Raw genomic sequence first — 26,781 nt, 5'->3', positions numbered from 1 at the left:
GGTGGCCACCCCTCTCCAGTGACTATGAAGAAAGTCTAGACAATTAATATAGACTAGATGTCTAATTTCTAAATTCCTACACTTAGATGACAATGAAATCCTCAGAGAGTGTTACGCCAGGTCTTTAATGCTAAGATGCTATTTACATTTTTCTAAGAAAAGACGGGGTCTAACTAGAATTGTTGAAATGAAGTACTTGATCAGCATGAATCAAGACTGTATACCTCTTACAATTGTAGCAGTAAAGTATCCTGGATTCCTCTTCTCCTTTCAATTTCTGGATCTTTTAGATTCACCTACATCATATTTTGCATTTTTCCCCTGAAAACCAGCATTTTTGTTTTAAGTTGTAACTGCAAGACGAGATTCTCAAAATTCTAGGTCTGGAGATTTAATAACAACCAAAGTCAGAACCATTTTCTAAAAGTCAGAGCATAGAAAACTGGATTATCACACTGACACAGCTGCTGCTTCATTTGAGAAAAAGTTGTAGGTAGCAGACTATATAATTTAGGGTCCAGGATAACATTTTTCTTTATTCTGTGTCTGAAAAGAGTACACTGGATAGAGCTTACTTCTATTGCTTACTATTCTGGAATGCCTACAGAGATTATGCCATTGTGTTTGCTACATTTTTTTAAACCTAGCAGCAGAATAAGTGAAACATTAATAACAAGCATCATTTTTTCTATACATTTTATCCTAAAATGGGTGTAATACACACACCACTGAGTATTTTTTTATTATTCACATCACTGGGTGTTTTATTGTTTTTATTAATGATAATACTTAAAATAGTGTATTCTGAAATATGCAAGCCATAACTATTCAAAATTTCCTGCTACTCCGCATCACAAAATGCTGAGGTGGCTTCATTCCAATAAACAGCCTCATGGCACCGCAACGATACCCCTCTGATTTCTTCCCAAAGTATACCAAGCACTTTTTCAAGTTTCTTAAATCTTGATTATCCAAACTTGTTCAGTTCCCTCCACATTATTTATGTATTAAAAATGAACTATAGGTCCTGTATTTCTAATTTCATTATACCCCTTAAGTTTCATCATGCTCTGGTTATCATTAAATGCATATATACATGTATATGTGTTCTCCGCGTTTCTTGATTCAAGTATTCTCCAAGGCACTCCTGGAGCGTAAAACAAAGTTGTGATTTTAAACAAGTGGAATATCCTTGATTTAGTAAGGAAAGAATGGGGTGTTAGTCCTCAAATTGCTGTTGCCTTTTAACCACGAAACACACACCAGAAAATGTTACTTGCGGTGGACTAAGAAAGAAGAATTCCTTTCATAAAATTTAATGAGTGTAATGTTTCCATGTTTTATAGGGCACAGGGTGTGAAAAACAGCTCAGTTTTAGCCCCGATGACATTTTCATATAGGTGAAAGTAAAAATAGAGAGAGATTTGACATCTTGACATAAAAGGGGCACAGTATTATGTTGCAAGGGTACTACGTATAAGTTTGGAGTGAAAGCATAACATCTGATTCTAGTTCTAGACACATATGGCTATACAAAGAGAAATTTGGGCATGTTTTCTCTTTACAGCTAATAGAAAATACAGTGATTTGAGCATGATGAGGATATAAGATTTTGGGTTGGAAAAAGTGGAAGTTATCCCAAAAATATTAAGATCAAAACTTCCTTCTACATTATTCTAGAAACTACCAGCCTAGAGTCCATGATCCCAATGTATTCTATTAGTTATTTAACATCAGAATATTTCAATTTAAATCCCTCATGTTAAATCAGAGAAAGAACAGTATAGAACCAATCAGGAAAATGACAGTAATACTATTATAGCATGTAAAATTCTACAGGAAATCTGAAACATAGATTAAATATGTAAAGCAATACCAAAATGTATTTTTTATAAACTGACACAAAATTTTAAAAGATGTCAAAATTTCTTTTTTTTTTTTCATAATTTATAATATTACAAACTGAAAGAAGAATGTCAAAACTATTTGCCTTAGTTTCTTGTTCAAGTCTCTCTCAAAACAACTACATTCCCAGTAAAAATGTGATTTTAGTAAAGTTTCACTTCCTTCCAGAAAACTCTGGTACATAGCTTTATGGTCAGCTCTATATTTAGGTAATAAAATTACGATGAATGAGTTGCACTGATTTCATCCTTTATTTGTGCTTCCCTGTACCCAGTTACAATCCTGATTCAGGAAGCATTTCAGCATGTGCATACATTCAACTGCACGATTAATCTTATCCCTCCCTGGCAAGCCCTTCAGCACAGGCTTAAAGGCAAACATGGTTTAGTTCTAAATGAAGGAGTAGATTTTCACTTAACATTTTACAGGACCCAAATCTACAGAGCTTAAAAAACCCACCAAAAACAAACACAACACCAAAAAAACCAAACCATACAACTCACAAAACCCCACACAGGTTAAAAAGTCCAAAAGACAAAAAAACCCCGATTTCTAAATATTAGTTCAAAATTAAAGAGGGGTGTGATCACAGACCAACTGAGAACTTGTACACACTGTATCACAGGTCAGTTCAGCTCTCACAACATTTCAGCCACTGTACTCTTCCCCGACTTAATGGGCCCCATAATATACCAGGAAAATGCAGCATGACAGTTCACTCCAATCAGAAGACAATCACATTTTTTTAATTACTTCCCTGATCCCAAGCAACATTTTTATTATGGAGGACCACTGTATTTTCACAGCTATGGCCTTAGTATGAATCTCTTCCCCAGTCTTTGGGTGACACAGCTCCATCACAGCAGCTAACCTCCCACTAGGCAGGTTTTTTGGTTTGTTTTTGGTTGGGGGTTTTTTGTTGTTGTTGTTTGCTTTTTTAAAAATACAATTTTGCCTTGCCAGAGGGATTTTTTTTCTTCAACCACTGTAAAAGGCTTATTGCTCTCTATAGAAAAATTAATTAACGAATAAAATGAAGCACCCTCTCATCACAGAATGAGCAGACAGTTTCTAGTGCCATCCAAAACATGCTATCAAGCCTACTTGCTGGCACATGTAGAGCACGCACTCTTACACTTGCCTGATTCCAAGGACTGACCTGTTACTCACCAACAAGAGCACACCAGCTCACATCAGGACCTCAGGGACCACATCAACACTCTCAACAGAAGGGTTCTTTCAGTATCTTTGGCAATTACTTGATTGTTTCATTTGAGTCTCTAGCTACAGCACTTACATAGGGGTAGGGAAATCAGGCACGTAACAAAAGATAGCCCAGAAGGCTTAGGCTTCATCTAAGACTCATGGAAGCAGACAGGAATTTTTCCGTAGACTTCAAATTGTTTCAGATCTGCCCTGGGAAGTGTTCCTCCAGCAGATACTTATGACAGATATATTGAGTCTGTTTCTATAGAATCACAGAGGGAAGAATGCAAACGGTACAAGAACTGGGGTATTTTGCAATGTTGCAACATTTGCTGTCACGTCTTTCACTTGAATCATAAAGCTTTATTACCCTAGATTTTTTTTCCACCAGATTGGAAGAATGCAGTGCATGAGACAACCTTCCCTGGATTTTGCAATGTCTGCATTTTCTCAAACACAGTTAAAAATTTACATCTCATTAGCAGCAGCACAAATCCAAGAGACACTTTTGCCTTTATACAGTACTTGGAAATAAGGGAATTTTTTTAAAGAGTTTTTTTGGGTGAGGTGGGGTTTTTTTTGAAAGTAGTTAACTATTTGCTGCATCAGCATTTTAGCAAGACTCCTCCAGTCTATTTGGGCTCTTACACTACCGTTGCTATGGCCCTTCCCAAAATACATGAAGTGACATTGCCTGACAAGCATATCTCAAATTCCATCTTTTGTCCTTCTCATTTTTTATCTATGAGGACAGTTGCATGCCTGATGAAATGCTCTATCACATTACCCTCTGCCCTGGTTTTATGTGGATTTTGAGTGCATACACTGTGTGATTCCATGTTGCAGAACATAGGATTATTTAAAAAGAAAAAAAGAAAAGAAAAAAAAAGATTTACACTTGTACCAGAAAGAAGTTTGCAGTGGTCTGTGGTTACTTGAGGACTTCAGTCCATTCCTGAGGGTAGACCACCAGTTCAAAGTTAATGAGGTTCCTATCAGAGTATCTCGTTACACACGTGTTGCCATTTTAAAAATAACATTAACTCAGAAAGAGCCAGATTAAGCAAGAACTATTGCAGAATAGGTATCATTTTTGCTTTGGTTCATTTCCTCCATTTCAACCACTGGCATGCATTATTGTTCTATTTCCAAAAGTCTGTACACAAATGCCACCGTTAGAACTAGGTCCAGGAAAGTTTGTGATAAAGATTTCACAGTATTTAAGGTTTGCCTTTGTCAATTCACTACTGTGAAAGCACAGATGAACCTGAACCCTAGTTCTCTTCATGTTCAGTTGGAAACATTCAGATTCAGCATCCAAGACTAGAATTATCAGGTGGATCAAAATAAAACTTGAAGATGTGCAAAACATGAAAACAACAAATCAAAACCCAGAAACGCATCTAAGAGCTCAGGATCCTGGCTCTTCTCTCCATCTATCTTGCTAGTCATCCAGTCGGTTCGTTCTTAGCACTTTTCCTTCCCAATTGGTCAAATATGGGAATTTTCCCTAGCTAGACTGAGAAGTAGAAGAGCATTACTGCCTGGCCTCCTCGGCCTTATCGAAGGCTGGCAAACGCACATCAGGTCTGTGGAAAAAGCAAGCAGAGCTGCACAAAGCACTACATCTGGAGATATTGACAACTTAAGGACAAGGACTTTATCTACAAAAAATATGAGCTCAATGTTGACAAGAAGCACTAAAAGATTTTAAGTGATCAAAAAGGAGTCTCGGGACACCACAACATCAAATGGAAGAATAGGGCTTCTCTGATAAAGACATAACATGTAGTTCCAGAAGAGTATCATGAGATACTGTAGAAGGATATTAGGATGTACCCTTTTATGAAGATATTGCTGTAAACCTTACCATCCTTTTATGTTGTTCTTTCTTTCAAAAAAAAAAATCCCCAACAACGAAAAGCAGAGTTCACATGTTTTTCCTTCCAGGACTAGTAAAATATAGCTGGGTTTTTTTTAAACAAAAAAAAGTTTTGATGAAACAAGAAAAAAAAGAAAGTTCTTCTCAACAAAATAGCAACATTTGCATAGAAAATTAAGATGAAAAAAATCGTTCAGATTCTAGTCTTTTACAAACCTTGTCAAAATAGAAAATAAACATAATAAAAGAAAGGAGAGAGAGCGCCAGGGTTTAGAACACAGATTCCTGCCTATGTTGCACACTAATCCCAAGGTATAGACACACCTTCTGTGACCTTGAACAATGGAAATGAGTTACCTAATTTCAGGGAAAGTGTAGCTGAAAACCTAGCCTCCAACTTTAAAGCGTGAAAATGAACAGGCACAAATTTGAGATGTTTTGATACTTGGTCCTTTTTTATGTCTCCGACTTTATGAAAGTGAGACTCAAAGACTGTAATATTGCTAGTCAGTATTAGAAATAGAAAAGATAGCTAAAGTCATAAAAAAAGGAGCAAATTCAGCTTCCTATTGCTTCTTCACTAATCAAAGATAATTCCTAAAACTACAGCTATTTCCCATGTGACTATTCTAGCAACTTCTGGATTTATTATTTGTTCTAATTATATTTTATTATGCCTTTGTGGCTTTGTGTCATTTTTATGGCTATATTTTAAAGCACCTTGAGACACATGCAAGGTGATCTATAAATCAATTAGTAGTAGCAGTTGTGGTAATAACAACATCATTATTTTGATGGAGCTGGTGATTAATCTGTAAATAAATTGAGAGATTAATCTTTAAATGCTTGATGTTTGTCTCTGGTAACTACATGTTTTCATACTGGTTCCTGCTTAACGATTAATTCTTCTAGAGGAGTGGTTAAAATTTTCGATCTAAAGAGGCTGAATATTTGAGAGCACATTCATGAGTCAGAATTTCCTGGAACCACAATACACTGAATTTGTCCAAAAAATATGTAACATGAGCATTATGGGGCAAGGGGCGGGGGGGAATCATTCTAATGAAAGGGATACCCTTCAAGGTGTCCACAAAGAAGCAGCAAGCAGTTATTCAAAATACCGTTCACTATTTTATTTGCTCTGCCATCATTTTTCCCCATGTTTTGAACACATTCCAGATTTCCCAAAGTGCTAAAATATTTCTCTTCTGCTAAGCGCTTGCTGCTCTCTGATTGCTGGGCAGTTTACAGGGTGATTGATGATGAACATAAGTTGTTTAGCTTCTCTTGGAATACTCTATCTTAAAGGATTCTTTTCTCCCCCTCTCCTCTCCCCCAAACATTTAACATGTTCTCTTATCTATTGTACATACTTATAAAAAATAACCATTAGGAGGTAGTAAATAACTCAGTACTTTCATGCAACACTATATTTGAATTCCAGTATTGATAAGTACATTTGAGCCACAGAACTTTACTGTACAGTCCTGTAAAGACCCCTCAGTATCACACTTGAGCCCAACAAAATGCTACCCATGGCTTGCTCTCTTCCACAGACAGACTTACCGAAAAATAAGTACAGCGAAGTGATGATTCACTGCACCCAAATTAAATCCTCGTTCTCCACTTCAAGCTAACAGCAAAATATTCACTTGTACAAAGCACTATATACAGCAATGCCTGCTCCCACAACATAGACAGAGATGGTAATTCACGCAAAGATTTGCTGATGTCATAAGTGTATATGATCTCAATGAGACCTTTTTTGTGAGTGTGGCTTTCTATTCTATCTACTATCAAGCTTATAATAAATGTATAAACTATCTCTCTGAAGGTGTAATTGACCCTTCATTTTCTCAAACACACTTATCGGAAAACATCCAGAAGTGTAAATGAGGTTGAATAAGTCATGCGAGCTTCCAACATGTCGATTAATAAAAATGCAGAGATTATAAAGTAGCACAAAACCTTTAGCATTCCAGTGGTTTTTTTGCACATTTATCTTTCACTGCCATAGAGTAACCCATGGAAAGACACAGGCCTTAACTACAACCAAATAAGCTTTCAGTAGTTCTACATAAGAAAAAAAATCAGGTTTCAAAAGGAAGATTTTCCACTCTGTGGTAATCATAAGGTACACTACTACTATTTCTGAAAAACTCCATTCTGCCAACAGCTGGCGAAGGGAGGAAAGTAGCCAAATCTGTACGAGCAAGTTACTGCTCCAACAGTACTTTCCTACAGATCACATCTTTTGATACACAAACTACGGCTAATTTCAACACCTAACAACTCAGAATTTAAGGGCAACTTCGCAAGGGGAAACCAGGGAGGATAAGCTTTTTAGTCTTGATTTATCAAAACAAATTCTTTCTCTTACATACTGAAGAAATATGAGGGAAGTTATCAAAAAAAAAAAGCCCTGTAAAATTCAGATAAAAATCAAGCCAAATTAAGAAGTATTCACATTTTACTTTTTCCATAAAAGTGTTAAGACAACTTCCTGCAAAACAAAGCTGTAAAAGAAAGTTTATTTTCCATTAGAGGAATCTAGAAAGTAGGAAAAAAGGACCACCACACTACCTCCTCTGTCTGCATTAAAAAAACCCACAGAAAAACAGAAAAAAGAAAAAATCAATTTTCTCATAAATTGAAGACATGGGTTTCACTTTAATTTTTCATCCATTTGTCAAAACCATATTTCCTTTCAACGTTTTTTAAAAAAAAAAAAAAACCCCAAAAACGTTGCTCTGTGATTCAGCCAGCACTCAAGTAGAGTGACTCCACTGCAGTAAATACACTGCAATCAGAATAAAGTCAAACTGAAGTTTCACATCCACCTCTCTTGACCTTGGTAACTACTGTACTCCCTATTAGCAGGCCTTAGCATAGCAGAAATGACTGAGGCCGGCTGTACTTGGGGACCGAAGTGGTCTGTTTACTCATCAAACAGCTACACTAAGGCTGCCAACCTTGGGCTTTTAACAAGCACTTGAACATTAGTTTCAAAATTGAAAACTTAGATAAGATTCAGCTCTGCTTGTTTGGCTTTTCTCAAACTTTGCTTGGCCTCAGTAATCTAAATTTGGTTCACTGAGGGCTATACAAGTTGTGGAACTTTGTGAATTCGTGTAGGCAGCTTATGCAATGATTTTCAGCGTTGGTGAATATTTTCCACGGTAACCTACGGTGTTTGCCTTCGTCTCCCTGATAACAGGCACAATTCCATCCATTCCAATGTTTTAGTTTTTCAAACTGTTACCTGGACAATGTATGCAAATACATAGTTTGAAAACTATGCAGAAAGGGGTTTTTGACAGTTCTTTAAGTTTCAGTGGTTTCAGGTCCTATCAGTTAAATAGATGCTCTGTATCTCCTCCTCACCTGCTCAGGGACCACTCGCGGAATCAAGGGATGCATCAAAATATTCACAGAATCAACTTCCTTCCATCGTATAGTCCATCATTCAGATGGAATAACTGCTAACACTTCAAGATGAGTGTTGCTCAAAAACAGAACTAGCCTTCAACGTGAAGGAGCTGAGCTTTTGCTCAGGTTCCTCAATGCCAACTTCAGGCGGCCGCGCTGAAGGCGTTCCAGGCCACTCAGGACCTGGCTGAACCTCTGGGCACGTATGGGGAAAGCAGCATTGGGTTGAGTACTTTGTTTTGGCTGTTTAGGTTTTTTTAGCAAGTCATACTAATACTCCCTGCTTTGTAAATGTTTTCCAGTGATACTGGCTGCTTCCCAGACTCCAGTGAGGATGTCTCTGAAGTCAGCTGAAGTCTCTGAAGTGTGCTGTGAGTATCCTATTGCAGAATTTTAAATGCCTACTAACTAAATGCAGTTGCCTTATTTGTGAAAGGTGGTGCCAGAAGTATTATTACATTTCAGATTCTTTTCCCTGGATAATGGTGGAAAATTCTTTTTTAAATCCATCCAACACAGCAGTTAGACATAGGAATGTCCGGGTTTTTGTTTTGTGTTGTTTTTTAATTCCAACAATTACATTCCTTTGCTTTCACCTTCGCCTTTTTAAACCATGTATCAAAAATCACATGATTATTATTCACATATATAAAAAAAAGTTTTTACACATACTGATAATAATGTTGGTCAGAATAACTAAATACATGCACATTAGCACGTGTGGTATGAACGCTAAAAATAAACCAAATAAATTTGGGTCTATCGCTACTGTCTCTGACAACAGGCATCAAAATGCAATAGAAGTAATTTGCTGGTTGCAAAGCTTCCAATGACTAATTTCCAAATCACAAAAATATGAAAAAGGAATGGGTAGAATCAGAAAAAAACCAAACTCATCTCAAGGAGGGTAGAAAGCAAAACAACATAGAAAAGTGACTTTCACCAAAAAAGAGTAAGAATCAACTGTACAGCTGTGTGCAGCATTAATCCAATACCAATGTGTGTTGCACGTTAGCTTGGAAGGGGCTTCAGTCAGTTCACCACAGTTCAGGAATGTGCTCTTTATTCCTCACAGAAATGCCTTGCTCTTTCAGATATTCACCTACTGTTTGGCTCCATGTGAAGTTGGTTAACCAAGTCATGTTTTCTCCAATATTGTTTGTTTGTTTGCTAAGTGCTTGGTATATGGAAGGCAAAAGAGGCAATCGGAGCATTTTACACAATAAGCTCTCTCAGTGTGCTATTAATAATACTGAGAACTGTTAGTACAGATCCAAAGTAATTTAGACGTTCTTCCATTTGAAGCCACAAGATAATAAGAAGAGGCTCCAAGAGAGGTGTGGATCACCCACAAGAGGTCTGAAGAGCAACATGTATTTTTACTGGAAGTCTGCTAACTAGCCAAAACCTTTGGAACGTCATGACACCAATTTGGCAAAGTGATATCTCTCTCTGCTTTATTGAAAACATCTTAGACAGCATAATGAAAAAATGCACTTAATTTTCATGGTTTTAAGCTTGTCTTTGTACTGGCCTGCAGTCTGTCAGAAGAGCGAAGATTAGGAAAAGCAACAGAGCTTGACAGATTTCATTTGACAAAAATATGAGAGCAAGAGAGAAGAAAATTTGAAAAAAAAAAATAATCTTTCAAGCAGTCTGGGATGGGATTTTCCCCTCCAGTGATGTATTTATAGCCCCTAAATAAGGACTGTATCCAAAGTCAACTGAAATCAATGGGGAGACTCTTATTGACTTCAGTGACTATTGGATCAGACCCTAAAGCACAGCTTCCAAAAGTACAAGTAGTATTTTGGGACATCTTGTACTAGAAATTATCACCAAGAATGTGAAACAATAACCCAGTCATATCTAGGGTGGCTCAATGGTGACCAGAGCAGAAAAAAAACCCCAGCTCCTCTTCTAGGAGATACAGGTCACAGATGGTGGGACAAAGTTTGGCATCTTTTCCAATGCCTAGACAGTTGGATGTGTTGCTTTCTGTATCTTGGGCTTTCAGCACAACAAAGGTCAGAAATGTCTCTGTGTGACTGAAAGATTACATTAATCAGATCTGTGAATACTCACACAGTAGTGATACTACTTGATCAACTTCACCTTACCTAAATACCTACTGCAAACTTCTGTGCTATGGTAATAATGGACAAAATGTGATTATACATACTAGAATCTTTTCTGATAACATATCACTGCCTCCCTTCTGCAACGTGACTAATAAGTAGAGGAGAAAGTGGAAAGATGTGGGGCAACAGCAACACATTATCATTGTAAAATTAAAATAAAATTACAGCAAGTGAAATCGAAGATTATTCCAGAGCTCCCACAATTAAGAATGCCTAATATAGATTATTTTTTTCCCCAAATCTAATAATATGGCATATTTACAGGCCATAAGCATACATACCAATTATTAGGAGTTCCCGTGCCTGCAAAAGTAGCTGAGAATACCACATGTTTTTATAGACAGATTTAGGCAGTAGCCAAAGGAACCAAGTTCAGAAGTTAGGTTGTGTTCTTCAGGAGGGATGGTTCTTCAGAGATTGTTACAACAAACACATCTGAACATCTGTAAGTTTCAGGGGTTACATTTCATATGAAGTAACCAGCATCTCAAGAGCACTGTCCATACTAAGCATGGGTGTTCCTTTCCTGTTAATCACAATCTTTTATTCAACTCATCAGCAAGAGCTAACAAGACCAGAAAACTTGCCAGAAACCTGTTAATCTGGCAAGCATTCAGTTTTGAAATGTGTTATCTATTTGGCAGCTGAAGTATCCACTAGCTTAAAGTTCAAGATGCTTTAGAAGAACACTGTACAGAAGAGAAAGTGAGCTGGGAATTAGCTCCTCCATATCAGCCGAGGATCTATTCTGCCATATCCAACCGGCTGAAAGTTGACTAGAATCAACAAGCCTATAATAGAACTGATACAAAGACTGCCTGAGTCCATTTGTCCCCAAGGAGGTCTCTTGCTATGAAAGATGACTGCTGACTGGTGTGAGGAGATCCATAGCTAAAGCTCCTATCAGTTTGAGTAATGAGAATGTGAGCAGAATATGTGAGCAGATGAGCAGGGAAGGGGTAGAGGAAAAAACAGGTTTGCTATGATGACAGACTTGCAAGTCAATTTGTGGTTATCTCATGCACCAAGAATCTATGGTTTATTGAAGTATTAAGACATGGTTTTAACTAAGGTTACTATCAGCCAGATAACGACTAGCTGAGGTGACAGCCTGTGCCTCTTGCAGTTATGACAGACCAAACCATACTAGAATCACTTCAGAGATATGAAAACAATAGACCTTTTAAAATGTTTTCACATTTGTCTTATACTTCCTAAACACAGAATGCAGTTGCAAAAATACCTGCTTTGGCTGTTCCTAGGTAGAGAACACTTATTTTCATCAGTGACGTTCAGATTGATGGAACACCTTTCTGCTGGGGTTGTTCAGCCTGGAGAAGAGAAGGCTCTGGAGAGACCTTATTGCAGCCTTTCAGTACTTAAAGGGAGCTTAAAAGAAAGATGGGACAGACTTTATAGCATGGCCTGTTGCAATAGGACAAGGGGTAATAGTTTTAAATTAAAAGAGGGTAGATTCAGGCTAGATATAAGGAAGAAATTTATGATGAGGGTGGTGAGACACTGGAACAGGTTGCCCAGAGAGGTGGGAGATGCCCCATCCCTGGAAACATTCAAGGTCAGGTTGGACGGGGCTCGTCACTTGTCATTTATTTTTAGATTTTGCTTTTAGGAGACAACCTGCAGGTGGTGGAGGGCTAGAAGGAAGAAAGCAATAGAGCCCTTTCAGAGGTGTTCCCTTTTTACAATGTTGCCATGATTTTTGAAACACTGCACTCCTGACTCATTCCGAATGTCAGAAGATGGACACCAGCTCCAGACAAGATTAAAACAACGATGAATTATAAAATCATTAGTACTTTGACATAACCTATTTGCTTTTAAGCACGTGTGTTATACATTATGCATCAGGCTTCTAGAAAAAGTGGAGTCCAACATTAGAGTGATACATGTAGGAAACATGAAGGACATGTTCTTTATAGCTATATTAGATGCAGACAACACATTTTATTATGGTGAAAAAACCAAGATGAAATTTCATAGTAAGCACACAGGGCCCTGAAACTAAATTCCTTTAGGGATATTCTTTCTTAGGGTATATACTAAAGTCTCCTGAAATTCAAGAGACACTTTCTTTGGTCTACAGCTAATCCTGGCACCTTTTCAGGTTACTGAATAGTCTTCTAAAACAGAAGGCTCTACAGTGGTCTTACTCATCTGATATTATTGGTAGGTCTGTTGTGCAAAGTCAGGAGGTACTGTCAGCCTAACCAGTGTTACAAATCCCAGCTAATACCATATTGTGTTGTGTTAGTAATTACCAGAATATCCTGCTAGAATACAGCTGGAAGCAGAGACTTGGAGAGACTCTAGTCTTTGTGGCCTGATCACGAGGCATGAAAGCCTTTTGTATGAATTATCTCAGTGACATTCATGCCAAAGGGAACCTTTGGATCCTCAGATATTTTTGGAGGGTGGGATGGAAGATTAAGTGGAATGTTATGCAAGGTAATGCAGAAATATCAGTAAGGATCAAGGCTTTTTACCACTGAACATTATAATATTACGAACTAAGAAATTGCCTTTCCTATCAATCAAATTAGAGGCTGTGGAACATAGAAATGCTTGAGAAAAAAAGCAGGTGAGAATTACAGAAAGCAATCTTGACAGAATAATATACAGAAGTAACTATTCTACAGGTAAGCAAAATATTTTACCTACCATTTCACCTATCCCAGTTGGGGTAGAGTAGACATTCTTTCTTGCAGCAGCAGGTAACAACCAAGTCAATGTTGACAGCCAATATCAACTAACATTAGAAAAACAGTCACTGGGATTACTGATACCGGCACTAGAAAGCAATCAGTGTATGGCAGGCAACTGCTGTGGTCCAAAGCTGTGTTTAACACACAAAATTAGTCAAAATAACATAGCAAGAAACTGAAGTCCAGCCAGCCATTCTGCATTTCAGCTGTGAGGACCATCAAGTCTTTGAATTCCCATTAATGTACTTGTAGTCCTACTCAACAAGTCTGTAGCTATTTTCCCGCCACTGGGAAAACAAGTTAGGCATGCCTTTCAATGGAAGGTCACAGCAGTGTGAACATCACCCTCAACAACACTAATGATAAAAAAAAGTAGTAACTAATATACTAATTAGCATTTATATAACACTTTTCTCTTATGTTTTCTCCTACCCACAAATGTCAAAGTACTCCATGAAAAAGTGGTAAATATCCCTCTGTGGTCACAACTGCAGAGGCTGAATTGGGCACCTGGCAGTGGGGTTCCTCTGTTTTCTACACTGTGGAGCACGAATGTTCCCTTGCCCTCCTTCCAGACATCCCCCAGCCCCTGCCACAAAGGAGAGGCTGAAAAAATAAACCAAATCTGGTTGGCTGATAAAGAACACAAATGCATTCACGTCTAAATACAAAATGGCAATCATGCCTGAAGAGTTTAAGTAGCATACGACGCAAATATTGCTGAGTTCATGGGAAACGAGAAATACAAAAGGTAGCCAGATGCTTCAAGGAACCTGAAGAACAACTGTCCCAAGACACAAAAACAGATTGGACAAAAATCTTAAAGCAGTAAGAAGCAAAGAGGCTACTTTCTAGCTTTCCAGACAAATAGTCTGAATCACTCTCTGGTCCTTATAAAATTCTGAATTAATAGTATCAAAAGCTAATTAAGAAGCAGACCAGGTACAACTTTTGTATTTCTAGAACATCTTAGGAAAAGTTCATATTTGACTGAGAAGTTTTCCATAGAATAATCAGAAAAAAAAAATCACTCAAAAATTAATTTGCCTTCAAGAAATCACAGGCAATATTAGAAATGTAAGCATATCAGGATTATTCCTCTATGGACCAGCAAACCATCAAATAACTAACTTGCAAAATGAACTGGAAAGAGCTGATGCTGTTGAAGAGTGGAAAGTTCCCCTAAGAAAGGAACATCGGGGGAAAGAGAGACCCCTGTAAATACTCAGATCTTATGAGCTAGAGCTGTTTCTAGGAATGGAGCTGTACAACATCTAAATTGCAAACAACTAAATGCAAACCTTTGCTTTCTAATATATTGAAGTCCTCTTAAAAAAACTAATGTAAGCATAAATATGTATGAACTTTGAATTATAGTTTTCTTAGATTTTCCAAGGGACTTTGATACAGTTTCTCATAGGAGCCTTCTGAGGAAAATAAATAAGCAAGGAGACTATCAGCCTTTTCACACACACACACACACACACTCACATGTGCACAAAAAAAAAAAAAGCAACAGAAGAACAGTTACGAAGGAGAGCTGTTCCTCAGAATGAAAAGATGTAACTGCAGGATAACCAAGGATCACTTTAAAATAGTGAGGGGAAATCCTCTTTATTCCAGTAATTTTATACTACATTTCATGGTTCAAAAGTTCATCTTAAATAAGTTGGATTTTCATTCTGAGTCTAAGCCACAGACAAATTGATTAAAAATAGAACTGAGTGGGAAGAGAGGCAAGAAAGCATGGGTATAGAAGATGGACACAGAAAGACAGACTAATTCAGTGAAAAAATAAAATTGTGCATTGGTAGGTGCACGTATATTTATGGGTACATTCTCAGCCTACCTTTTGTGGATACCTTTCAAACCCTAACTCAGTACAGACTGAGAAAAACTATACTTTTGTTTTGAAGTTGAATCACTTTGAGGAGCAAGGAAAAGAAGATCAAGCCAACTGTGGGTTGATATTATAGGGGAAAAAAAAAGTCTGAGCTCAAACTGGGTTTTGCCATTCTGATAAACATTAAGTCATGCCGCAGAAAACCTCAAGACCCACAGGGTTTGCCCATCCCTTGCATGGGATCAGTGTCCCAGGACACATTTAGTAGCAAGCTGTCCTCAGCTGCCACATCATGTCTGCGGGGTGAGATGGTCTCAGGATCTTTGAATCCAAATATCTCCTTCCTGCAACACCCCTGGACCAGATCACAGACCCAGCTGTGCTTCAGGTACATCAATTGCTTCTTCACAGCAATCCTGACACCTGCAATGGTCTCTTTTGGGTCAGAGTTGTCTCCCCTTGTCCATCACACCCATTGAGCATACGTATGAATGGGAACAGATACTGCAAATGCTTGGACATTCAAGTGAATGGAGGTACTTTACTATCAGTCATCTTGCTGCTCAGATTGTAAGACACCTACAAGCTCTGTCACTAATCTGTATCTCCACTAACCACCTGAGAAGTGCCAAAAGCAACTGCAAACACAACAGCCACCTAAACATGGTGAAATGTGGTTTAAAGTATAGCCCAAGCCAAAAAGAGGATTTACTGGACAGCCACCACCACAGAGATTCTTACAATATCTGGACTCCTTTTTCAAGGCCTTGTCCTAAAGGAAGCATACACACCGACCCCAGGCACGCAGGAGACCCCTCACAGAATGGCTCACACTACGCAGCCATCTGCCAGTACACAAACACCAAACAGGGCAGTGAGTTCCACCACCAAGAAGCACTACCTACTGTAGTAGCCTAACACCCAAATAAAATATTTTTTTCTACGTTTTGACAAAGCCTTCAAAACTTGGCCTGGCAAGTAATGTTAAGATGAACCAGTCAGAAATTGGGGTGTAGTGAGCTCTCACAGATCAGGTGCATGTTTAAACAGGCTTGATGATATCCTAGGGATCAAATTAATAACACACAAATGCTTCTAACAGCTTGTTACCCTTGACCAATTAAATCAAGACGTCAGATGCTCAGGTACAGGAGCCACCAGCATTCAAGGAGCTACACAGATTTATACCTGTTGAAGATGTACTGCATTACAAGGAATGCTTTCACATGGCACAGCAGGACTTTGCTGTTCCCCTCCACAGGTTTAACATGTTCAACAGAACTTTGTGCAATTCTTTCCTCCCAATTCTTCCATTTGATTCTGCTCCATCCCCCTGAGAAGAAATACATATTTCTCTCATTTGTTCCATTTAATGCTGAAAATTAGATAACATCTGTTGCCAGACATAGGTTCAGAGAATGCTTTTTGGTTTGAGGGTGGAAGAAGTTTTTGTTTGCAGAGTTTCTATTCGCATAAAAAGCATTGCCTGCTACTGAGTTAGATTCTTAGTGCCCAGGTACTTTTTTTTCTCCTTATGAATATTTGGCTTCATTGAATTATTTACTGTATTTTCAGACTGCTTACTCAGGTTCAAGGAAAGACTGTTTATGACTGTTTGTGCACTCCTCTTTGGGACAAAGGGGTTGATGTGCTTATTACACATTTCAGTGGAGGAAGTTTTTGTGCAATTACTTTGCACATACGGTAACAAAGATTTTTCACAATTGCAGAAGAGAAAGATTTGTACATTTAAGTTCCGATACTTTGCTCAAAAGAACAGCTAGAAATATCAAGGAGCATAATCTTATGAGTCAAAAAAAGTTTGCTTACACAGAATTTACCAGAAGATCACTGCCACAAAAAAGGGACACTGTCATACAATGCTGTTTAAGATTGTTAGAGTAATAACTGCCTGAGATAATATTGGGAAATACACCTAAACTGGAGTTGGTCAGCAATCTTTGCCACCTGGATTTCCTATAGCCTCTTGCAGCTGACAGAAAACAAGACAGGACTGAGAGACATCTGCTGATGGGTGGCATTGCAGGGCCGTTGTTCAACCAAGCACGGGTGACAGTGCCAGAACTGGCTTTAACTGGTATCACTATGCCACTAGCAGAGTGATCTTTCATTAACAAAAGGTGGGCACATTAGATGTGAGAAGGGTGGGTTTCACACCATCATCCTGCTTTAGATATCTTTCTTAAACACCATGAATAAACACGTCGATATGCCTTTCCTTTAAGTACACAGAGAACTATACTGTGATCAAAGGTCCTGAAAAAGCCTTTATCTCAACGGTCTATACAGTACCATCAATACTTTTCCCTACCCTAACTTGTTATATCATCCTGTAGACAACAAGCCCCGAAACATTTATTGTCACAAGGGAAATAAACCCCTTTTATTCTGGAGTATTTGCAATATTAAAAACTCTGATACTTTATATTTTCTCATTGAATCTAGACCTTTATACATTTTTTTACCTAAATGTATAACAAGTGGGCTGAATATTCTCTTAATATTTTATTTTCTGTTTATGTGGAACAATGTAGGGAATTTAAAATGTTCATAAAAGTTTTGATTGGCCTAAATTTGCATTTCGAAGTGAAAAAGAAAGCTGGTGGAAAATTATACACAGCTCTGGTCAGGATGCCATTTTCCTCCCTCCGGTACTTTTTTCCCCCATTAATATCTGACTGTCATGCAGCTTCAGGAAGAAGAGGATGGATCTCTTAATTAGCAACCCCAGAGAATGGTGAGGGGTTTTGCACGACTTCCCTCCGGCTATTTGGTTTAAGGCATGCAAATAACTGAATCACAGTAATTAGGGACGGAAAGGCCTACTAGGTCATGTAGACCCCACGTCAGGGCAGAGGTATTCCCAACAGCGTAGTTTCTGGGACTCTGCAGAGAACATCTAAATTATCCCAGTTTGAAGACTACTGTGTAGGAACAGCATGTGTGAAAATCACACAGAGGAAGCAGTGCAGCCTCTCAGCAGTTAGCCCATGAAGTGGGATCTGTGAAACCTACACAGCAAGGGAACGTGGATCAATGACGATGCCTCAGATGCACAGTGGTATCAGCTACTGACAGGTACGCTCAATGGAATGAGTTCACAGAGGTGAAGCAGATGAACTACACTGGAGTTGCCCTCCCATGGTCTTTGAAAAATTAAGCAGGATCAAAGAAGATTTCGGCTCTGGAAAGATAACCCTCATGAGATCCCTCTTAAATACAGTGGGTTGCAGAGTTACGAGAGTCTCAGAAACAGATGCTGAGCAAGATTTTTCAGACAGAAATTTGAATAAGCTCCACCATGTTAAATTCTGCCCGAAGGTATACAACAAACAACATTTCATGAGTGCAGAGAGAACTGAATGTTACATCACCCAATGTTGTTTTCTGTAATAGCACAAGATCTCCGATACAAAGATTTTACTAAGTTTTGAGGGCAGAGAGGAAAATTGCTGCTGCTCCCAAGGCAGGATAGTCTGTCAGGTTAAATGGTGGAGGAAAAATATTAAATGAATGGAAGATAGATTTTGTGGGGTACTTCTGACTCCACAAATTCTGCTGGTGAAACAGTAGGAAGGGGATGAAAGACAAACCAGGAAATGTATGTCACCATATCTTCTGTTCTACCTCCTACACAGAACCAGGCCAGCAGCAGAGAGCACCAATTCTTCCTACCAAAGCTGCTTTAAAGCTGTTCCTCATCTTCAGTGGTGGAAAGGGGAGAGACTATTGGCCTGGCTGCTATACTCAGAATTTTTCCCAAGATTTTAATCTTTCCCTTTTTCCCTAATCCTTATTGCCTCTAGCATACAAATGGATCTGCTGAAGAGCTTGAGAGGGGAGGAAAAAATGTTATAAGCAACCCTCCCTGACTGTATCATTAACGAAGAGGTATGCTTTTCAGAAGCTCATCATCCTGGAGAAAACCAGTCCCAGAGGAAGCTTTGCCTCATTGCAAAATAAGTGAATGACTCTGTGCTCTGCAAATGTAGTAACCTTGAACATATCAAAGTTTTGTGCACAGCTTTTAGGGTGTCACTAAGAGGAAGATTTTGGCCCTGATTTTGACACCCTCTCTTCTCTGTATAGGTAGGGGAGACCACCGATTTTGAAGTTAGCAAGTCGGGGAGAAGGCAGGGGAGGGCTTTCTTTCCTTAGAGGAAGAATGCTAGCTCATTATCACATCAAGCCATTCACAGGCAAAAATAAGAGTAACATTAGATTTTAGTTTGGGGTATAAACAGAGTTGTTGCAAAAGCTCTATAAAAATGGTCTTGCAAAACATGATGACTAAGAATCACATTGCTGAGTTACTATTGCTTCCAATTCACAGTGAAAGAAGTAATTGCAGTTTCCCTGTCAAAACAATCATGCCAGCTTTGGAGCCCATTCGGCTCAGCCAGCTAGCGCTTTCAGAAAGGAATCTCCCACTACTTTCTTCCCTGCACAATCCCCCTAGTCTCACCTATGCTAATAACACGATGCATGAAAAAAATATCAAATCCATAGGTAGAAAACTAGAAGAGTTTTGCAGCAACATACATTCAAAAATTAGCTAAGCAAAAGAAAAGTAGTAGTGATGGCCTCAGTTCCAGCATCTAGTTTAACCTGAGAACATTGTTCTGAGCTGAAAACTTTTCCTGGTAACGCAGGGTCCTAAATAGGTTTCCCATAAATACTGGGAAAGTGCTTTTAGCATGCATGTTAGAGTAAAGCTTTGATCATGTTTACACTCATTTTGGCTTTTCTCTTTACTTCAAATCCTCATCATCATGCTGACCACATACTACTCTGGCTTGTTTGTTCATGGTAAACACAAAGCAAACATTAGCAAGAAATCTTTCTATATGAATGTTCTATAACTACAGTAGAAAAATCCTCAAATGACTCAGTTTATGACATAAAGCCTGGGATATCCTGGGCATTCCCAGAATACTATGATTTGATATGAAAAGAAAACCAGCAGGCCACATTTGCTGTACTCCAGGTTGCTATGTTAGCAGGCGTGACACACTGCTACCCCTCACATCTGGGCCCTGCATCTAGAAAAACAAGTTTGGAAGAGCGAAACCTCTCTTTATCTCCTTATTTCTTTGTGCAGGCACATATTCCAAAGTAACATTAAACCCCTAAATAAACAAAGAAAGGAGTACATTTCCCACAGAAGTGAATCATTGCTGGCTGACTTTTTTTTTTTTTAAAGACATTTATCTAGACGATAGAGACAGTATATATGGCTTTGCCTTGGCCGTGCAAAGAGCATAATGAAGTAGAAGCCATTTTTCAGTGTTCCTGACTAAGTTCAGGGGAGGGAGTTATGGAGGTTTTTTAGTTTGGGGGAGGAAGTTGTGCTGGGGGCGTGTGGGTATTTTCTTGGCTAAGATATATGTACAAGGAATGCCCCAAGAGCATTTACAGCCAAGTGATAGCAATACCCTTTTCTTCCTGGAAGAGTTTTCATTAAATCACATTGCAATTAAAGGTTAATTTCTAAACAAAGACTGGAGGCTTATGTCATGGGAGGAAGTGTTATCAAGGAATAGCCTGTTCCTCACCTCAGAAATGCTTCTACACACCCCGGCCTCCCATTACTGTTGTTTGTTCCCGCTGTTGACTTGGATTCCTGTAGCTCTGAGGGCACAAGGCACACACATTTAGTCCATGCAAAGACCACAGAGAACGCAAGAATCTTTCAGTGTCACAGGACAGCACACAATAGCAAGATGCTTGCGAGTTGGTGAGGGAAAATGAAAGCGAACGTTTGCACTTAATGAACAGCCTCTGTGTTGGCTTGTTGCCAGAAAAAATAACCCATTATAATCAAAACCCAGTTAAGTCAAACAGTCCAAGCTTAATTAAGCCCACTCTAAGGGTTTTCTGTTCAAAGCAGCTGATTTTTTCAGCAGGTGAGACTGAAGCTTGCCAGCTCACAGTATCAAATCTAAACCCTTAAACATGGGTGTCCACGCTGTGTGTATTGCTAATATGGAAAAGAGGATGTAGAGCCCAGAACTAGAATATTCCAAATACAAAGCTTCAATTGAAAACGTCAATAGCTATTCGTATACTACCAAATAAAGTGGGCTGGACCTGTTCTCCGGCCCTGAGACCAAATGAATGCACAGCACAGTTCACATCCATATAAGCTGAATATTTTTTCTCTTCCCAAAATGGTGTCCTCACTCATACTGCCCCTTGGGGACCAGGGCCCGGCCACTCCCTGTTCCCGAAACATGCCCAGAAGCCACTTGGGTGACTGTTACTTGCTGGACATCAAAACTGCCAGGAGTTCTGCACAAACTGTCTAAAAATCAAACAATATGAGCAAGTAACACGAGCTTGCACTCAGACTCATGTCCCAGCCTTTTTCTGTCTATTAGGGTGGTATGTAGCCCATCCATCCTGAGATCATTAACCAAAGCAAATAATTTATTTTGAGCTTAAATTAAGTGTCTTGTCTTTGAGGTCATTACAGCAAGCCTGAAGCCAGCAAGATTCCTTCCAATAACTCAAACGAGCCTCACACCCAACTCACAGCACCAGTTCTTGTGTACTGGCTGATATGCTAACTCATAGCAGACTCCGTAGCTTAAATACAATCCCAGATCACTAATATATCCTGACTTTCCTGGTGTAGAAGCAAGCTCAGAAAGCCTAATTCTGAATTTTATTTGAAGCACGTGGAGGAGGAGAGAGGAGGCGGCTGACTGAAAACAATGAATATCAGCTCATTTTAGCCATCGAAACCACAAGAATGTCTACAGTGTAGATCAGTCATAAAGAACAGACAGGGAAGATAAGGAAGACAGGAAAACATACACCTAAACACACACACACAGAAGCACGCATCTACTCACATACACCAGTTTATCAGTGCTGCTTGTCTGTAAAAGTAAGAGACACGTAAATAAACAGCAATGCTATTGAAAAGATTTCTCCTCTCATTTTCAGACAGAGGTGTGCAAGCCAAGCCTTGACTCGTTTGGGGATAGGGTGTTTCATTGTGGTTTGGAGATGCATCCAAAATTTTTTTATTACTCAAACTTTGGTTCTGAGTGTATTTTTATAAGGAGTCTGAGAATGAAATATGATTCATATTTACATCTGTTAACATGTTGGGAACCAAAAAACAAAAAAAGGATGAGCAAGCTGCTGCTGAAAGAAATAAAAAAAAGTTGGTTCCATTTCCCACAAGTCTTTCTAGGTTTGGGCTGCAAATGTTTCTGTTACCAGAAACTCCGTGAAGGAGGTAAAGGCAAAAGACAGTGGCAAAGTCAGCAGTGATTTGAGCCGTGCATCTGGTCTTCTGGTAATGTTGATTTGGAAAGCACATAAGAAGTGTTGCAAATTAGTTATGTCAATTCAGGATTTTGATAAAAACTGTTTAGTCCCATGATGTAATTTGCTCTGGCTAGCAAGAGCTCTTCCCCTGTAGAAAGAATACATTGTAATATTTTTGTCTGTGCGAATGATGAGTGTACACATTCTTATAAATAAGATGTTATGTGTAATCTTTCCACATAAATCTGGGACAGCTGAAGTATAATGGAAGGAAGATGTCGTGTATTGCAAAGAATTTTTTCCCCAAATTAACCTCCATAAATGTCTTAAGAACAGAGAGCATCTAATGAAAGGACCTTTATGCAGATGCAGATCATGACATTCCATTCATAAAACCAGAGAGAGGCAAGATGGGGGGAGGGGTAGGGGGAGGAAAAAATTAATAATTTCAGAGTATGGCAAAAGCTCAGAGACATCTTGACTAACACCATAACAATCTGTATCATCCAGGCAGCACATCAAGGTTCTCTGAAGGCTAATTCTGAATGCCTAAACTCTTTGCAGGGCTCTGATTTCTCATATTGAGAAGCATTCTCCATAAAAATATATCAGAGTAATTAACTAGATTACAAGCAATGATGGACAGGCAGTGATAGGCACTACACACGTAAACAAGCATCAAGTCAAGGCAGACAGGAACAACCACAGATGGGAGAAAAGAAAAACTGTTATTAATTTCTTAGAGATGAGTAATGAGAGCAGAGAGATTCACCTACAGGACCAGGCGGCCTATGGCAGAGTGAAGACCTGAAATCTGAAGTCCTGCACACTAGTGCCTTTCTCTTAGCCTCTGCCATCCTCAGTCAAGTGTCAGTTCCAGAATTAAAGCTGAAGTAAGAACATTTATCGTACATCTTACCACACAAAAGGAGGATGAGAAGATGCCTCCTAATGAATTAATAGTCAGTGAATATTTTGTCCATATTGGATTAGGCGTGGTTTTAGTCTATCCACGCAGAAGGGAAGGTGGTAGAGACAAAAGTAAGCGATTTTCTCAAGTTATTGTATAGGGCAAAAAACTTTTCCCCAGTGAACCACATCACCTCAAAGAAAAAAAAAAAAAGGCAGCTCAACAGATAGAGAAATTAAGGGGAAATCTGAACAGCCCCTACTGCAGGCCCAGCCATGCAGGAATACACTCAGGAGACTGCAGACCAGATGCTATAGAGGAAAACTGCCCATCAGTCACAGCTAAGAGAGAAGCATCCAAAAGGAGAATCAAAATGCCTTAGGCTCCTTCTGTAAAGATTTATTTTCAGAGGTGCAGCTAAGCAAATGGAGGGCTACCAAAGCCCAAGTACCTGAAAGAAGCTGCACTCTTCCCAAGTTGTTAAACACGCTCATGTGACACTGTGAGAAGGCTTTGAGAGCTCCCGAGATGGAAACCACATGCTAGCATACCCCCCTGGAAAGAGCCCAATGTGCAAGCCAGCGGGCAGACCACCAACTAACTACATGTGTACAAGTGCTCGCTGGGTGTCTTTGACTTTTTTGAGAAGCAAAAGGAGGGGGGCCAGAAAGGTTCCCACCCTCTGGAAAGAGCCTGACACATGACATGTGTAGGTTTGCTGCGGGGAAAGAATCCCACTCCAGTGAACGTGTTGGAGAAGCTGCCTGACAAGACAAAGTACCTTGCTCCTTGCTTTCTCTCCCAGCATTTATCTTCTCTGATAATGAGGTAAACCTGGCATGGGGCTGGTGTGAATTGAAAAATTGCTAATGGATCACATTTTGCACACTTCCTTGCTTAAACTGATCACTGTAATTATTCCTAAGATAAAGAAACCATACTAACACCCCTGTTCTCCTGTATCAGTGATCTATCATTACAAAGTAAAGGACGTAGGAAGAACACTGCTGCTGCCAGAGATTCACCTATCACATTCACAGCAGACTGAGGTTTGAGGTCCTCTTTATATTGCCCTTGTTCTCATTTTCCTTGGATGCTCTCTCCTTAAAATACAGTAAGATTATCCCTTTTGCTAGATACTTCTGTTCAATTACTTTCTCCTTTTTCACTCTTACAGTCACCCTTTCACATCAAGAAGTGCCTTATATGTCACAATACCTTGAGACATAGCATTGTCCTGGCGTTTTACCTCCAGGAGAGGGGACCTGTATCATTAGGATTGCCTAACTCTACACAACATAAGTCACTCCTCTACAGTAGCTTATGAGCTTGTCAAACTGAAATACAGCATAACTGCTCAAGGAAGACGGGGCCCGATCTCCTTCAAGGTCCCATTATGATACTCAAAAATTTGGCCTCTGGTTCAGGTTTCAAAACTTGGTTTCTGGTTATGCTACAGACTTTCACAAAATTTGGGCTTATCCTTGGATCTCATGTATTGAGGTGTTTTTGAAAGTCTGGCCTCTAATCTGTGCTGTACCTCCCTAGATGAAAGGAAAAATACTTCTCTACTGTATAAAACTTTCAACAGAAAAATTCCCAAACACAGAAATTCAGAATTGGAGGGCTGACTTTTAGACAGTTATGCTGACATTTTTGCCCTTTCATTGCTGTCCTCCTTAAAAACCTGCAGTCACATCTCAGAAGAATACTGTAACAGAGTTGTTACCTACTGTGTTTTCAAACTAATACTCTGGGGAGATTTCAACAACAAAAAATGCTGCTTTTTTGCTTCTTTTTTTTGTCCAGCAAAGCAAGAGAGAACAAAGACATATTTTTGTTGTTTAAAAAAGGTATATACCAGTGTCAATTTCTGCCAACATTTACAGTATGACACCAAGTTGCAAAATACTATAGACAATAAGTAGAGCTTAGAATTTTGAATTCTGCAGAATACAGGTAAACATAAAGTTTCTAATAAATACAACCTACCCAAACATAAATCCTGTGTAAACTTGCATATCTCTTTTTTGTTAACTTTTTACATTGCAGAATTATTTTTGTAGTGCTATGAGGCTTCAACAAGATAAAATACTTGTTTAGACTGTGGTCTACCCAATCTTAAAGTTTACCTGTACTTCTATAACACAATTTGATCATTTTTACACAGGGTCACTCACTTATTAAAATTTAAATACATGTGTAAATGTCACTAGACTGAAATCCTACTGTATTTCCAATATAAGAAAATAAGATCTCAAACCATATTCACTTTAAGAAGGGTGTCCTGAAACATGACATTGCCTCTGGGCAATAAAAAGTAAATAAATAAAAATTAATACCCTAAGGGTCAGAGAAGCAGAAAGATTAGACTGCATGCAATCTCTAAGAAAAAAAGTAGCTCTGCCTTTATTTTAACCATAAAATAACTCAAGCAGGGATAAAGCAGTTTTTTTAAATCATGCCTAGTCCATTTAATTTTTTCAAATTTACTATCGTCAAATAAGTTAGTGTTAGTTTTTATTTCTTCTTAATTTTTACAGTTAGCAAGACATTCAGTATCTAAGCCTGTAGCATGATAATTTTAACCTTGTCTGCTGATCCCAGATTTTAAACAGATGTAAACTCGCTCTGTTCCATCCAATGCAATAGCATTACATCAGCTGTCACATCACTGGTGCCAGTCTGACTTTCAATACAACTACCTGGAATAGCCAAGTTGCACAAGTGCTTTAATGCTTTGTCACATCAGGACCTCAAGTTATTGGGCAGGCAAGCAAGAAGGCGGCAAACAGGTGTAAGGCAGATGGTAAATGGCACTGCCAATTTACTTACCTACAGCCTCCAGCCCTCTCTTGTGCTGAAATTCATTAATTGGACGAAGTGCAGGCAGGGAATGAGATTTGGGATACAGATTCACAGCTAGAATGAGACAGACTTATTTTGACATATGACTTAAATCAGTATCAAGTCTTCAAGATGAAAAGCAATTGAACTAAACCACTGTACAGTAGTAGAGCTTTGTAGTTTGCTTTCTACTACAGAAAAAAATGTAACTCAAAGAACATGAAAAACAGACTCTGCTATTCTGCTCAGTACTGAAGTGAAAGTAAGCCTATTTTAATTTACAAATTTCTAAAGAAGATAATCTACTTCTTTCTGTAAAACATTGATTAAACATTTTTAAAAATAAATCAGGCCATTATCACTGCAATAAATAATAATAGCCATCAGGATGACTTAGTAATTACCCTACAATTTGAAATATTTCATGTAACTACTGTAAGAGTCTTACCATAACTTAAAGATACATAAATATGTAGAACTGATTATGTAATAGCCATGAACTACATAAACAGTATAATTCTTGGAAATGAAACAAATGTGAAATCTCCCCTGAGAAAGAGACAGACAGCAAACATTGGAGCTGTGTGGATGAG

This window comes from Charadrius vociferus, unplaced genomic scaffold (assembly GCF_000708025.1).
Source record: "Charadrius vociferus isolate BGI_N301 unplaced genomic scaffold, ASM70802v2 scaffold455, whole genome shotgun sequence".
Lineage (NCBI taxonomy): Eukaryota > Metazoa > Chordata > Aves > Charadriiformes > Charadriidae > Charadrius > Charadrius vociferus.
The sequence above is the reverse complement of the archived record's forward strand: the minus strand, read 5'-3'. Positions refer to the sequence as shown.